At 39.3% G+C, this 15,881-nt stretch overlaps 1 long non-coding RNA gene across 2 annotated transcripts in view; it reads right to left on the bottom strand.

Moving 5' to 3' along the window:
• Positions 1–15,881, bottom strand: part of LOC306836001 — a 201,543-nt gene that overhangs the window by 54,782 nt on the left and 130,880 nt on the right. For both annotated transcript variants that reach the window (XR_013780724.1, XR_013780725.1), the window contains exon 4: positions 11,980–12,024. This is a non-coding gene — a long non-coding RNA (uncharacterized lncRNA). The remainder of the gene's footprint in view (positions 1–11,979; positions 12,025–15,881) is intronic.

The raw sequence follows: 15,881 nt of genomic DNA on the forward strand, positions 1-15,881 counted from the left end.
TCATCACCAAAGAAAACAGGTTTGACGAGACTTCTATTTAATGTGTATTTTAAATGAAACATTTCATCCATGTTCCATCTGTTAACATGGAGGACACAGAGTCAATACCTTATTCTGAAACCATCTAGAAAGTGGAGCCCTAAACATATCTTGGCTTCACTCCCAATCAGCTGGTGCACTGTCCATCTTAATACACTGTCTATGGTAGAAACACTTTGTTTTTAGCTTTGAAACTGAGATTATCTTTGAGAGGACAGTTTTTAAAATTACCTATTCATGGTACAAGCTCCAACTGGCTCATATGAAAACAAGATGTAATACATGCATTTAAATTAACAATAATCTTGCATTTAAATAGCATAACCATTACTGGTTCAGAGATCTCCAGCTATTCTAACAACTCCTTTCCCTTTGATCTTTCAAAATAGTTCTCCACTCTAACGTTTGGATGGGTATTTTAAACCAGGAAAAAGGAAATGAAAGATTAGAAGAGATGTCTTCGAAAATATCTTGACCCACAAATAATACAGTTTGCATACAGCACATCATGGAAATAAATGATAGTGATTGGGATGGCTCTTTCATTATGTAGAGACTTGTAAGATCTACGGTATGTCATGGCCAATGCCAAGTTCTAGAGAATGAAAGCAACAGGCTTTTCCCATAAATTCAATGAGAATAACACTTCACTTCTATATCATTAAAGCAGCCTTATTTTAAGCTTAGGTCACAGCGAGTAAATCAAAGTAATTATCTCCCTTCACACTACTTCTTTAAAAAGTTTTCCCTGTTATTTAAGGTTGGCTGAAGGGAAGAGGATCCAACGAGTTGCTCTTCTAAAATAAGTAAAAAGAATCAATTCTTTACCCAGCATCATTACATTGTCTTTAATGAAGTTTGATCAGGTGAACATTTACTTGTATATTTTAAATAAAATGGCATGAATGCTTCATATCATGAATTTTAATCTGCACCATTTCAGAATAAATAAGAAAAACTGGATTTTTTTTGTGTAGTAGGTGACTTCAAAATGTCCTCTACACTCATTTCCCACAGCTGAGAAAATCCACTTCCTACTTTTTAGTCCACTTTGCTGCGCTAACTCTTGTTTCTGTAAAGGGTTAACTCTCTAGAATATGCTACACACTGCTCATTAAAAATCTTCTCAATTTTTATTAACAATTTAACATCCTTATACCAATATTTTAAGTACTATTTTAGTGCAAGTAAATAACAGTCAGATGCCCAATCCAAAACTGTGACTGACACAGAAATGGATATATAGTCTCTACAGATACGTTAAATAAATGCCAGTGAATTTGAGCTTTTAATTTTTTTCTGTCATGCCATCATGAAGTTGACATACTTGATTCTGTTTTCCCAACTATTAAATTGATTGCCATGCTGTTTGTATTGTGACAGCTCTTACTCGACCGTAGGGCCTGTTCTTGTGTTTTTTTCCCTTATTTTTGTGTGCATCTAAATACGATCGAATCGTCCCAAAGAAATTACCCCTCAAGTCCTCTATATCCACTTTTCTGTGGCATCAATGATAAATGTGAAAAGGTCAAGGAAAGGTGTGATAGAAAAAGAAAACAATGCTTTAAAAAGGAATCCAACTGCACCTACTGAACCTTAGTTGCATTTTACAGATGTGCCATGTGGGTCAACGAGGTAAAGACTACTATGTAGCTTTTATGTCTTACATGTGCACGCTCATTCTGCTGCAGTGGCCTTGGGTTTAAAATCAAACCTCAACCCTTTGTCACATGTCATCACCCACTCTCACCATTTCCCATCTCTCTTCAGCTTTTGGACTCAATGAAGTTAAAAAAATAATTTAAAAAAAAGCCCCAAATTATATTCTAAAAAAAAAAAAGTATGATCATTGACGATCGAGTTGGACAACATGACGATTTGCAGTGGAATCTTTGTGATACAGAATAAGAGGGGCTGTACACCATAAATGCTTACACATCATACCAGGCTATATCCTTAAAAGAAAATGCATGATAATCTTATTCCATCCATTGTGCAGGAATGAGGAATGAGATACTAAAGCTACCAAGCTTTGCTGAACTGGACTGACTGACGTTGGTAGAGAACTGCAGCTGTTAAACCAACCAGTGATAAATGGCCATTTATTCATAAGAAAATGTCACATATTATTACTTAAATTCACAAAAAGTCCTAGATAACCCTCAGGCTCTAAAGAGTGCCAATTTATCCTCCAATCTGTTTTAATGAGCTCGCTTGACGCGCTGTGCTGCTACAACACTAACTTTGCTTACATTCTTAGTCGTGGCATTTTAAGACACCTCGCGCTCAGCCTTCTTTTCTAGTTTTCTGCCCTCATTTGGAGAAACCTTGTCGGCTCAAACTTTACTGGCCGAAAGATAAAGCTAAACCCATCTTGAAATGAAGGAACAAGCTCGCTCATTGTGGTCCTTTTCAGCCTCCTGCTCTGTCAGGTCTTAAGCCAAGACCAATGGCTCCTATTAGTGAGTGTGGCAGGCCAGCTGACAGGCTAGTCAATATCCATGAGAAGGCCACTTCATTAATGATCCCTACTCGCTCAGAGAGATGGAGGGGCCAGACAGAGTGCCCTCTGACATCCCACAGAGAAAGGTGAAGAGCTTGGACTTCGTTTTCAGCCAGATGGTTAAAGGTTGTAAAGAAGGAGACGTATGATAGGGCAAAGAGTGGTGCGAATGATTACAAAGGTCATCTTAGGAAGTATCAATGAACATATTTCCTGATTTCATTTTATTGGAGCGACAGTTGCTCAGTCTGGAGGGATTTAGGTTGGGCACTGGAGGGTCCCCGGTTCAAGTCATGGCGCTGTCCAATTCTTGAAACTGGGCTGGTAGCTGGAGAGAAAGCGACCTGAACGGATGACCCTCTGGTGCCCAACCCCAACTATTTTGAACTACACAATGCCTGGAACACGTTTGACAATTATTAGTCATCAACATAGGTAATGTTAGTATTAGTGTGAGATATTATATCCCTTTAATGCATCATTTATTCTTGTCTTTGTGTCCACATATTTGTTTGTAGAGCTTTCATGTACATGCTCCAAACCAACTGCATCTACAAGTCCCTAAAAACACAAACTCTCAATTAAATGTACCATGGTTGCACCTGCTGAACGCTGTGATGGTACTGAATTAGAACCTCCCAGTAAATGAAACCTGGTAAAATTGATTAAGCAGCAAATACAAAGTTGAATCCCCGTTTCTTCTTGAGTCAAAAATACCCCCCCAAAATTTGCTCAGCTTCATGTAACTTTAACCCAGGATTCATCCTCCCAGCCGGCACTGCTGAGCCAGTCGAGGATTGTAGCAGAATGACAGGGAATTACAGCGGTTTGGTTGCTTGTGGGATTGCTGCAGCGATATGGTTTCCTAAAAGCAATAATACTGGGTAGTGTGTACGGCACTCACCGGCAGTACATCCTGTATTGAAAGAGGAACTGATAAAGCATTTCAGTGGATCACAAGTCGTTTAGATAAGTCGCTCTTTGCGGGCCCTTCGGTGAGCGCACATCCACTTTTTCCACACACAAACACAACCCCGATACACACCCACACGCGTTTAGCTCTTGTTTTCTGTCATGTTGCGGCGTTCGTCAGCAGGTGTGTGTTCCAGGACGAAATGATGTTTCTGCCCCGGACGACATGGGAGAGCTATCTGTGTAATAGAATTATCTGGAGAGGCCACTCTAAATTAACATAATATGGACTCAAAATGTAAATTGTCTTTCTGTGAATTGTAATGTGCATGTGAATCTGCTCTCTTGCTCCTCTCTGTCTTATCATCAACCTCTCTCTCTTTCTGCCTCACATACACCAACACACACACACACGGTTTTATCCTTACTTCCTGTTTCTGGGAACTGATAAAAATCCCCTGTGTTGGTGCGGGCACACATGCTTCTACACATTTTGGGTGCAAATACTTGAGAGGTGTGTGTTTCGCTGACACGTGCGAAGCTAAATGCCAACGTACCATTTAAGAGAGAAAGGGCAGCAGCACATCCAACCTTTGTAGTGTGTCATTCAGTGGTGTTCACAGCCGTTCACATATAAAAATGAGGTCCCCTCTGTCCCGGGGAGCCGTGTATACCTTTCACCCCGTCAGGCAAAGGAGGGGAGGGGATGTTAACAACCGCTCAGACATCTGTCGAACAAAGAAAGAAGTGAACAGCAAGAAAAGCAGGATTTTTGTCCTTCTCCCGTCTGTTTTTGTTCACTCTATTTCATTTAATCATTTAAATTTGTTTGAAAAATAAATCCTACTTTTCTCCACAGCAATCTCACCCCTAAATTCTTTCTTGTTTCTTGGTACCTTGCCTCCTCCCTTCCTGTCACACTGTGATGATGAGCACTTTCAGGGTGTTCGAGTATTGCGTTTAGCCATTCAGGGAGTTTGATAAAGCTACAATCTTCCCCCCACTTTGGAATTACACGGCGAAGGGAAAAGGCCACCTCTTTGTCACTAAATGCCTTTCCCATTCATTCACATGACAGCAAAGTAGTATGTCTTTTCCCACGCTAAAATGCCAAATTTGAAAGCCCTCTTTTCGATTAATGTTTAGAGTACAGCTATACGCCATCTTTAATCCAGGAGGTATTTTACACTCAAACAAGAAAGCTTCTTATTTGGTACAGCAACAGTATCTTTTCACCATTTTTTTATAGAATCATATGGAACCTTAAACACTGACAGAGCAACATCCATATCTTACATTTGCTTTATTCAGTGTCACCCCTGTATCTAAGACACTGTCTATTTTTGGGGATCGCCCAAGAAAGAAAAAAAATACTGAATTGTCTTCCCATTCCTCAGAAATGTCCACAATGTGCAGTTTCTGTGCAGCTCTTTCAAGAACCCTTATGTTTTGGCCATGTGGAGTTTGCAGCCCAGCTAGCTACTAGTGTGTTTACAGTTGTGAAGAATAGACCCACAGCCCTCAACAACATTACTGCTCATCTCTGTTGATCACTTCTTGTTTAAATCAAACCAGCACACCACAAGGTTCATTTACTGAAGAGTGTACCACTGTATTCTTTAAATGCTTGATTGTGACTTAATGAGGGAGAAAAGCTATAAAAAAGCGGGGATAGAAACCCGGTTCACACAGGTAAGTATCCCAGCACACAGCAGTCACATGAAATGTACACAATGGATGGGGGTAAATGTTCGATTGGAATCTAGAGTTAGGTGGTGGGTAATGGGTGATTCGTAGCAGCACTGAAGAGTCTACCTGCTGACCTTTTGGGTGGACAGTTAGTCTGTTATGTGAGTCAAGGTGTGAGATAAGGTTTTAGGATGCATATAAGGTTATGTTTTAATGTGCCACATACTGGAAAATTCCACTAATTATCTAACAGAATTAGGATTGCAATATGTTTGAAGGTCACATATTTAGCAAAATACACTTTACCTTGGTTCATTAACACTAATATGTGTCTCGAGCCTGTCTATACGTTAAGTTTGCCTTTCACCATTATTTGTTGGTGTCAGATTATTTGCGACATAATGGTGATGAATGCTGGTTGGAGGGCCCCCCTGTGAATCTTTGCCTAAGGCCCCAACAAACTAGAATCACCCCTGATGTAGCACTGTCCCAGACATGCAGGACAGCTCAACAGTGTCAGACAATTGGAACTCGTTCAACATTGAATTGCTTTTGAAGCTCATCTGTCTTTATGTAAGTATATATATATATATATATATATATATATATATATATATATATATATATATATATATATATATATATATATATATATATATATATATATATATAATTTTTTTTATCTAAATAGCTGTCAATTCATCTTCAATTCATTTGTTTATGCATTCACAATTTTGACATGACTTGAATTTATTTTGGCTTGTACTACAACTGACCAAGCTTTGGGCCCTTTAAATGTGACTCTAAAAACAAAGCAAACAAATAAATCATCCCCGGTGTAAACAGATAGGTTTTCTAAAAAAGATTTTATTGAAGAGCGGAAAGGCTCTTTGCTAACACACCTTCAAAGACTCAAAGGCGTTTGAAAAGAGTTCAGACTTCACTCTAATCAAGTGTTCCTTTAACCAATGATGAAGGTCAAGGATACTTTTTTCTCTCTATTAAGGGGAGTGTGCATAAGCCACTGCTGCACCCCTTCATGCAAACACCATCTCCTCTCTGTTTTTTCCAGAAGCCTTGAAAGACCTTGCAGACACACTGACGCTGCCTTACTCAAAAGCAGTGTTTTCATTTTTCATTGCAGAATAGCCATTGCTGAGGAACTCTATACTGAGGGCGGCTTTTCTTGTCAGCCAGAAAGTGAGTGCTCTAAATGATCCTGTCATGGTCTGCAAGGGTGGCACAATGCAAGTCTGAGATGTAAAATAAGTGTTCTTTAGTGGCAAGTTTCTCCGTGTACTTTAGTTATGCTCTAGCACTATGTGTTAAATACCTTGGAGAACCAAACCACTTATGTCAACTATACAATAATGAGTTTGCACCCTCAATGGATTGTTAGATAATGGTCGAAGGGCTTGAGAGATACATCTATTAGCTCACCAAGGAATCAGTTTTTTACTGAAATGACACTGTATCAAATGTTTTTTTTTCTTTTGCAGATCCAGGCAGCTTCAGTCTTTACACTGAAATGTGCAAAATCGAGTTATAAGTGTCACTCTTGAAGAACATTCAAAAGTGTTATTCAAAAGAAAATCCATTGAAAGAAAAAGCAGAGGAGTATAAAGTCATATAATTGAAGCCGACTGCTTCAACATTAGTTTAATGTAGATTTGAAAAAAGGAGAAAAAAAATAATGATGCAACAAAGAAGAAAATTCTGCTCACTTATCATATTTGAATACACTTCATACAAAAACATTGACTTCTCGAAAAGGAAAAGGGAAGTGCTCATCAATTACCAACGTGTCCTCCTCAGACTTAGACATCTTGTATTGACCTTTTAACTTACAAATATGTAGCATTTCTGGCTTAATCTAGCATATTCTAACTATTTAGAAATAACAACTAATATGAGCTCAACAGGTGTTAAATTATTTTTTATTTCATTGACAAAAAACCTGATACTGTAATGTATGTGAAGGTTTTTTAAAACAGCCAGAGAGACTGTCTTCTCACTCATGGTCATCAGTCATGACTCAGTGGCCGTTGTCATAAAGCACTCCTGAACAAATCCAGGTAATTTCAGGAGGACTGCTCCAGATATTCTGTTATGCTATTGTCTGTTTTTAAGCATCTTCTAAGGAAAAAAAACAAAAACAACAAAAGCTGCAAAGAAACTCTGAAGTCAGATGTCTTCTTTTGTGCTTTTGTTACTGTTGCATACTATCATAAAACACATGTAGGACCAGATTCTGCTTACCGCAAGGCCTCATGGGATATCACACCTTTGTTTCATATTTCCCACCATTTGTCTACGAGAGGTAGACAGAAAGACGTACCAAAAATAAGTACATCTATTCTCTTAGTTGGGATGAACAACTTGTAACTGAGAATTCCTTCAGCATTGCACACATGCACGAGTGATTTTTTGTTTTTACTTCAACAGTGAATTCTCAATGGATGAGCATCAACAGGGAGTCCTAAATTACGTCCTAGTTTAATTCATCATTAACATTTTCGAGTATTTAAGGAGACCTTGTCATGTCAGGCTGTACAACGCATGGTTTCCCCCTGGCATTAACAGACAATCAATATCATTGATCGGCCAAGTGTGGAGACTTCAGGAGTTCATTCTCTTGCATACATTTCTGTTTGGACTTGGCAGGATACTGTCCATACTTGAGAAGATTTTGGCATCACAAGGCCATATAATGATCATTTCCTTACTCAGAATTAAATATTAAATAGTAATTAGCCAAAAGCTTCAATTTCCTTTTATCACTGATATATTCAAGAGGCTTAAAATAAAAATGCCCTACATCTAACTGCCAGTTAAGATTAAACAGTCATATTACCTGGATGAGGCTGAATGTGGGGATTTTGGTCATGTGGTTTATTTTAGATGGAGCTGTTTTTGTGTGTGGATGAAATCTGTGCTTTATATTAGTTCTAATAGTAGAAGAATTTCATGCTTGTGCATTTTTAAATATGCATCACAATTTTTAAAACCTCTGCTGTTTCTACTTCCCTAAATTAATGGCTTTGTCCTGTTGAGTCTAAGGTTCAAGGTTATTAATAATCTAAATGCAGAAGCGAATTTGGTTTAGTTTTTTTTTGTATTATTATTATTTATTTTTTTTGCATTTTTCTAATTTGCTATTGCAGATATCTTGCATTCAGGGAGTTGTCCAGACTTTCTGACTGTGGTGGCCCAAGTGGGGCACTAACTTGTGCAGAAGTGGCATGACAATTGAGGGCATGTTCATAAATAGGGGGACCAGGTGTCCCTTTTATTGCTTTTTTCATCGCTTGTCCTGTGTCCCACAAATTGAGATAATGTCCCACATTACATTGGCTTGTGAAGAAGGAACGAGAAGGCTATCACTGTGGTCTACGCCCCACTCCTTGTCCCGACTAACGACAAGGATGCACATCTTTGATGATATTGACATGGGCTCATACTGCACATGTAGTAGAAATGTGAAATACATTTTGAAGTTGGTGCGTTCTTCAAAAAATGTATTTTTGGCTGATGTTGATGAAAGACAACAACTCCCAGAATGCACAGCACCACCGGCCACTACCACTGAAGCAACAGCGCTCGACATACAGTACAGTCTATGTCGACAACACATAGACCTGTTTCCTCAACTAATTTCAAGATTTCTTCCTGAAAAAATTAGCATCTTGGAAATCCCTGGCAGCAAACAGACTCTATGTCTGTGTTCACAGGCAAACAGTGACTCATTTAAAAATGAGAATAGTCTTAACAATCACGTTCATGTAGATTGTGAAATATGGCCCATAATCTTAAAGCAAGCTTTTTATGTGCTGGCAGCATGCTGTTGGTGTCAGAGATGTTGGCTGTGATCCAGGGGCACGGCAGGCATCTCAGGTCCACAGACGGCCTCCCAGAAGAGGACCAATAAATCACAGACTCTGACCTTTGCTGGCATCAGGGACCTTAGTGCCGCCAAATGCAAGAGACAAGAGCAAGATTGAGACTTGGAGGAGTGATGAACTGCAGATGGCTGCACTCCACACACACACACACACACACAGACACAGCACCTGGGTCAGTCACCCCTCCGTCGAGCTATCTGTCTCCTTCTGTGCTTTGTGTTATGGGTTTGTTGAGAGATTGTAAACTTGGAGACATTTTCAGGGTTATAGTCAGGCCAAATACATTAAACTGGAACGTAGAACAGTAGACTGAAGATATTAAACTGTTTTCACAGATGCAGTCCTAAAATTTTGGGAAATTTCAGAAAGACATCTCCTGAAATCCTCCTAAGTTGATTATTCACACATGCACTTCACAGCAGGAGTATATGCTTGTCGGACGGGGAGCTCTCAGAAAGCAAGCTGTGATGTAAAAAGACCTACATGGAAGTCAAGTCCACTATCGGACGCTTTAATGAGAATTTTTGCCGTTACAAAATGCTATGGTTGTTCAACACATTCTCAATATCAACAAACTGATTAAATTGTGAAAGACTTATCAGAAATGGCAAGGTGGAGGGTTGCACACAACAAAGACATGAATGTAACAGAGGCAGAGAAGCCATTTCTTAAATGACAGTGGAAATATGATGTACAAAGAATAAGGGTTTTTGGAGTGGCCCGTTGATTAATACACCTTATAACTATGGAATAGAATGACAGCGCATCAAATAAAATATTCCTATACAATATTTTTATCGTTTATTTTTCAAATGGAACTTTTTCACAGAAGCTTGCCGTATAGCGTAGCTTCTATGCCAGCAGTCGAGCTGTTTATCAATAAAGGGGCCAAGCCAGCATCTCTTGTGCCTAATACATTTACAAGTTCCTCATACATCCCTCTTCAAAAAATCCAAAAAACCCTTTAATCACAGGTCTTTTGCTGATATAGCTAACAACTCTCTTGGATATGGAAAATCGATTGCACACGTAAAACCTTTTTTCCAGTTTTTCAACCATTAAAAGTGCTTTTAAATTACATGTCACATTCAACCTTTCACTCACTTATTCATACACTGATGGCAGAGGCTGTGCCTTCAGGAGCAATCTTGCATCAGTGTCTCGTCGAAGGACACTTGGATATGTAGACTGCAAAGACCCCGGGTTTGAAACCAAACCTATGACTAGTCACAAAGAGCAGGAAATATGAAAGCTGTAATGCAAACATGCCAAGGACATATTTGTATAGATGGAGATTTCATTGCAGGCATGGTTTTCACAACCTATATTTCGATAACCTATTCAAAGAACAGAACGTTTTTGCTGGGGTGAGGGACAGATTGATGGTTAGGGACAGATTGATGGTTAGGGACAGATTGATGGCGAACTGAATGCCAAAAACGGATTTTGAATACTATCTGACATTTTGACATACATTTTAGGACAATAATTGACACTCCATATGTACTTGTAAGTATGAAATATATTGGTTTTTACAGTGTGGTTCTTTATCTAACCCCGCTGCCCTCCCCTCCTTCTCCACCCCCTCCGGTGGTGGTGGAACAATTCCATATGGGAGATGTCGTGGCCTGGCGGATGCATACTGTCAAACGGGCGTGTCGTGCCCAGCGTGGTGCCTGGCTGGCCAAGATGGAAGGTGGGCCAGTGAGAAAAGCTGGTTGGTGGCCACATTAACCCCTGTATGTCTGTGTGTGTATGTGTGTTAGCAGGGGGGGAGAGTGGATCTTGCTCTGGTGTTCCTACATACGTTAGCTGTCTAAACATTCCCTCCCTTTCTTCTGCACATGCACATTAGACCCCCTGTGGTGCTGCAGAGTGTAGATATTCATACTGCCAGTAAAAGAGGGGGCACAACAAAGGGCCTAGGGAATCGGCGAAGTCTGGGGAACTGAAAGTGGTCTGGCAGGAATATAGAGGCTATTCAAATACAATCTGTTTGGTTTTAAAGTGCTCCCCTACTTTCCAGAGGAACTTGTAAATATATTTCACAGTGCTGCTTGAGGTGTCATCGTCATCCTCCCTTTTAAATGTGTTCTTCAACTTGAGCATCTGATAGCTGTCATTTGTGAAGGATTAAATGAAAGGAAGGGAGAAAGAAAAAAATGAGATCAAATAAATATTCCTTGGTTTAGCCCTTCTAGCATTCTTATAATGTCGATCCTAGACCGTTATATAAATGAACTGGAAGAAGAAGAATCAACCACTTTTTCATAATTTGCAGCATCGACAAATTTCGAGAAGGAAAACATATTTTATATGAATGCAAGGACCGGTAATTTAAGCCCCTCCCCTCATGCCCATTGAACTTTCAGGACAGGTTGTTTAGGGCCTTCAGCAGGCTTATCCTGGGTCTACTCCAACATACATCCAGCACTCTCATAATGTATACGTTTTAAAATGGGGATCAGCATAAAAGATTAACTTTAAATTCTGAATCTTGTCAACATAATCTGTATGGTTTGTGAAGCCCGTCATTCATAGTTTCAAGTACAAGACAGTGCCCTCTAATAGAGTCCATGTCTTGCTGGTAATTACCCCCAGAAGAGTGACATGAAGTGCTCCCCCCTGATGACAGCTTGTATTTACAGGGAATTTGATATGACATGAACACACCATCACTGTTGGCAGAAATGTCTACCTACTGTTCATTAGCTGTGACCTCCATTCCTAATCAATGCATATGTGTAGGCTGTGAATTATTTGAGTATCATGTTTCATTATTATAAACCTGGGTTTCACTTCATAACTTCATGTAAAGTGTCATTTTCCCTAATTTGCCTTCGTAACTGCCAACCATTTTAAGGCAAAACTTTACTTCTTTTTATTTGACACTATTTCATGCTGCAGAAAAGTTAAATTACAATAAGAACTGACCTTTACTTCACATCCAGCACCGGGCAGATCTGTCAGGATGGCAATCTGAAAAAAAAAAAAAAAAAAAAAAAAAGTCAGAAATTGATGTTAATGCCACATGGAGGATTTGGAGCGGTGACTCATGAGTGCCTCCCCAACGACGATATTAACCAGCTGTCGCCATGGTGCCGACCTTTACTGTGGCCCAGGGTGACCGGCGCTTTAGCGTCAACGTAAACTTGACCCCTGACATTTCCACGGCTCAGTTCCACTGCAGGCTCTTTAGGGAAAGTGTGTGTGTGTGTGTGTGGGGGGTGATTCATCACAGTGTTTATACTGGAATGGAGACGATTCCAATGATAACTCTGGTGATTGTGTAGCTGATAATGTTCATATGCTCTAACCCAGCCTCTTTGGGAATAGTTTAGACGGAGATTAGGGAGATTTTTTGATGTAGGCTGTGAGTGACTTTGATGTGTTGACACTAATTGTTATGAAGACAGTAATGATGGCACTTGATTAGATGAATGAAACAACATCAGTGATGATGTGTTCAGGGTGATGATGATAGAGATGATAAGATGGAGGATGATTTTCATTATTCAGATGACATTGAGAATTGTGATGACCTTTTAAGAGGGTTGATTGGAAGATGTGTGAAGCAGAGCTGTTGTGTTTTCTCACTGTTCATTAATTTCTGTGTACAAGGTGAATGTAAATCTGTAAAACTGTACATTTGTTACACCTGTCTTCTTGCACATGTCCATTGTTTTATGTTATGTATTTCAATTAACAATTAAAGATTCAGCAAACTTGAAACAACAAACTTTGACACAAAAATGAACTTCCAAGCATGCTTGAGTTTCACAGTAAAATCATTATTTTCGCTTCGTTCTCTGGAAATAAAGAAACACAAGCACAAAAACTCAGCTTGGCTGCATATTACCGGACATCTGTGTCGACTGAATTACTCATGTGTAACACACTGTTGCTTACCGAAGCATAATGCACTGCTTGTGTTTGTCACTCATACAACATATTCTGCACACTCACACAGTTAATATTAAGGAAGGCTGTTTCCTTCTTACTTCAGTCTTCTAAACAAAGACTTAGTTCACTTGCAAAACTTTGACATAGCATGACTTATTTACAATAACTGAAGTCCGATTCTCACACACACTTAATATAGGACATGTGTTGCTTCGTTGTTTCGTCACTTTTGCTCATCTGGAAATACAGAAACACAAGCAGAACAATCAGTGGTCCTGCTGGAGTCTGTCGAGGCCCAAAGAAAAGTTTCATTGGGGGCCCTTCTAACCAGCGTCTGCTAATGTCTCTGCACTTCCTCTTTTTTCTCCCACACTTCAACCACAAACAAACCTGCTGACATTATTCCAGGTTTGGACATGCATATATATTTAAAAACATGACTGAACAAGATAATATACAATTTTACAAAAATTAAATATTGGAATGGAGGGTGTCTAGTATCCATGAACATGCCGGACTTTACTACCGGTCCAACACCTTATATTGATTCATTTCTGTTTCATGAAGAAAAGATCCAGATAAACATTACCTGCTGTTTTTGGAATTTCTTAACTATGAATCTTAACAAAACTCTCGTCAGGGCAGAATAGGTGTTATTGTGCTAATTGTAGTCATGTGATGAAAATATCCAAATTTAGGATATGAAAAACAATGAGGATGGATTTGATCAAAGAAAATAGCATGAAAATGTGTATACAAAGACTGCCACTGAGAGTTACAAATAAAGATGATAAATATCTTCTTCAATAAACAGCTAAAGGGTAAGCAGAGATGGTAGACACACAGAGGCTATACATGCAAAAGGGAAAGTGGGGAGCCAAGTCAGAAAGGACACAGGGAGGAAAGAACACGAGGTTAGACAGCGAGAAAGAGAGAAAATGGGAGCGATAGCGGGCCCAGGGACGGAGATAAAAGCTGTATTACATGAAATTAATGGCGGTCTTCACAAGCAGTACATGAATCACAGTCTATCCCTACAGTGAGAGGAAGCGAGAGCAAGACAGAGGCAGACAAAGGAGAACAGAGCTGCTGGCTCTCTAACTACGTCTTCAAAGGTCTCTCCATTTAACCAGACTGCACAACACCTCTGCCAAAGTGACAGAAGAAGACGGAGGAGGAGAGAGACGAGAGATCGAGGGTGAGAGAAGTCATGGCGATGCACAGAGGAGAGAAAGATTCTGCAGAATTCTGTAATTGATTGAATTTGAATTTTTTTGCACAAGAACACATGCATATCAATGCGCGAACATTGTATCTGTTGCATGTGACTTTGAAAGCTGCTCTTTTCTGACTGATAGTTGACAAAAGCTCTAGATCGCCTAAAACATGAATGTCACGGAGGGGTCACAGAGTCAATATTACGCCACTGCAGAATCGATATGATTCAAACAACTGAAGATAATATAAGTAAATCATGGCATAATCTGCAAACAGCTAATGTCCTGAGTCAATATCATGAAAGATGATCTAACATTTCCAACTTGGAAATAATGTCTTCATTTGTTTTAAAACTACATAATTAAAAATCTTGTTTAAGAAATAAATAATTGGTGTGCCAGAGAGCCTAGTGGTAATGTTGCGGCCCCAATGTACAGGGGCTATAGTCGTCAACAGGGTGGGCATGGGTTTGGGGTCCGACCTAAGCCTTTTGAAGCATGTCATTCTCCACTGTCTTTTCCAAACATTTTTTTTTTAAATTAGATAAAGAAATGATTAACTAAATGAAATATATGTATATGTATGTATATATTTGTATATTAACTCTCTTTTGTGGCATTTACTTATGCTACTAAAAATTGACGTTCATGCCAGATAATTAAAGAGGGATCTTGATAAAAATTATCACAGGCAGCAGATATCATGTATATCCTTGGTAAACATCTCTTTGACTCATGACTGTCTACAGTGAGTGAGAAGTGTGAGTCCCGCTTGCTGTGTTGTTGTCGGAGCCGTGCTTACATAGTGTTTACATGGACAGTGCGGACTTAATCGCCCATACTCACTGCTTATTTGGATGTCACATATGTGTCTCACACAACAATGCCTGTCACACAATTTAGATTTTGTTCATTGCTTTCACTCAATGGTGTTTAATTAAGGCGCTTTCCATTTCATAACTTCTCCTTAAACGTGGGGGCAAAGTGATTGGAGGTGTGCTGCTGGAAGAGAGAAGATGCTTCACAATAGCGAAGGTGTGGTTAACAGTAGTTTGTTTTGGAATAGTGCTGATGTTCAAGGGCGACATCTACTGCATCAAAAAGTTGCACATTCTTCCTCTGAATAAAATGTGCTGATTCACATCTGTTTATGCCCTCTACACTTCTTAGAATATTTGGTATTAGTAGTAGTACGTACCTTTCAAATAGGTACGTACTACTGTCCTCCAGCTTCATGTGCCAGTAATTAGTCCATAATGTTTTAATGTACCACACTGGGTCAAAGAAGACCCCACACCACACTTCACCACATTGAAAGTTAGAGAAGGTAAGATCCAGATCTCTTTTGGGTGTTGTTCCTGCAAAGTTCAACAAAACTGACCAGGATTGTATTTGATATTGTATAAACACACAATGGATACTTTTTTCTCAGAAGAATGTCTTAAGAGACTTAATCATTATATTTATGTTCATAAACAGAAGTGGAAACATTTATGTCTGCAAACTGCACTTCCATATAAGAGCACACTAACACTGCTGCTGTGTGAGGTCATAAAGACATGAGTGTTTTTTTTACTCTCGTCTGTACTCTTCCTTGTTCTCTCGGCTCTGTTCAGGCCTGTTCTTCTGTGAATAAATCTATGCAATTTGAAAGTGACAAGGAGGAGATTTATGAAAGTATAAGTGCCTGTTTCTGGTGGTGGAATTTATAGTGCA

This window comes from Symphodus melops, assembly GCF_947650265.1.
Source record: "Symphodus melops genome assembly, chromosome: 15".
Classification (NCBI taxonomy): Eukaryota; Metazoa; Chordata; class Actinopteri; order Labriformes; family Labridae; genus Symphodus; species Symphodus melops.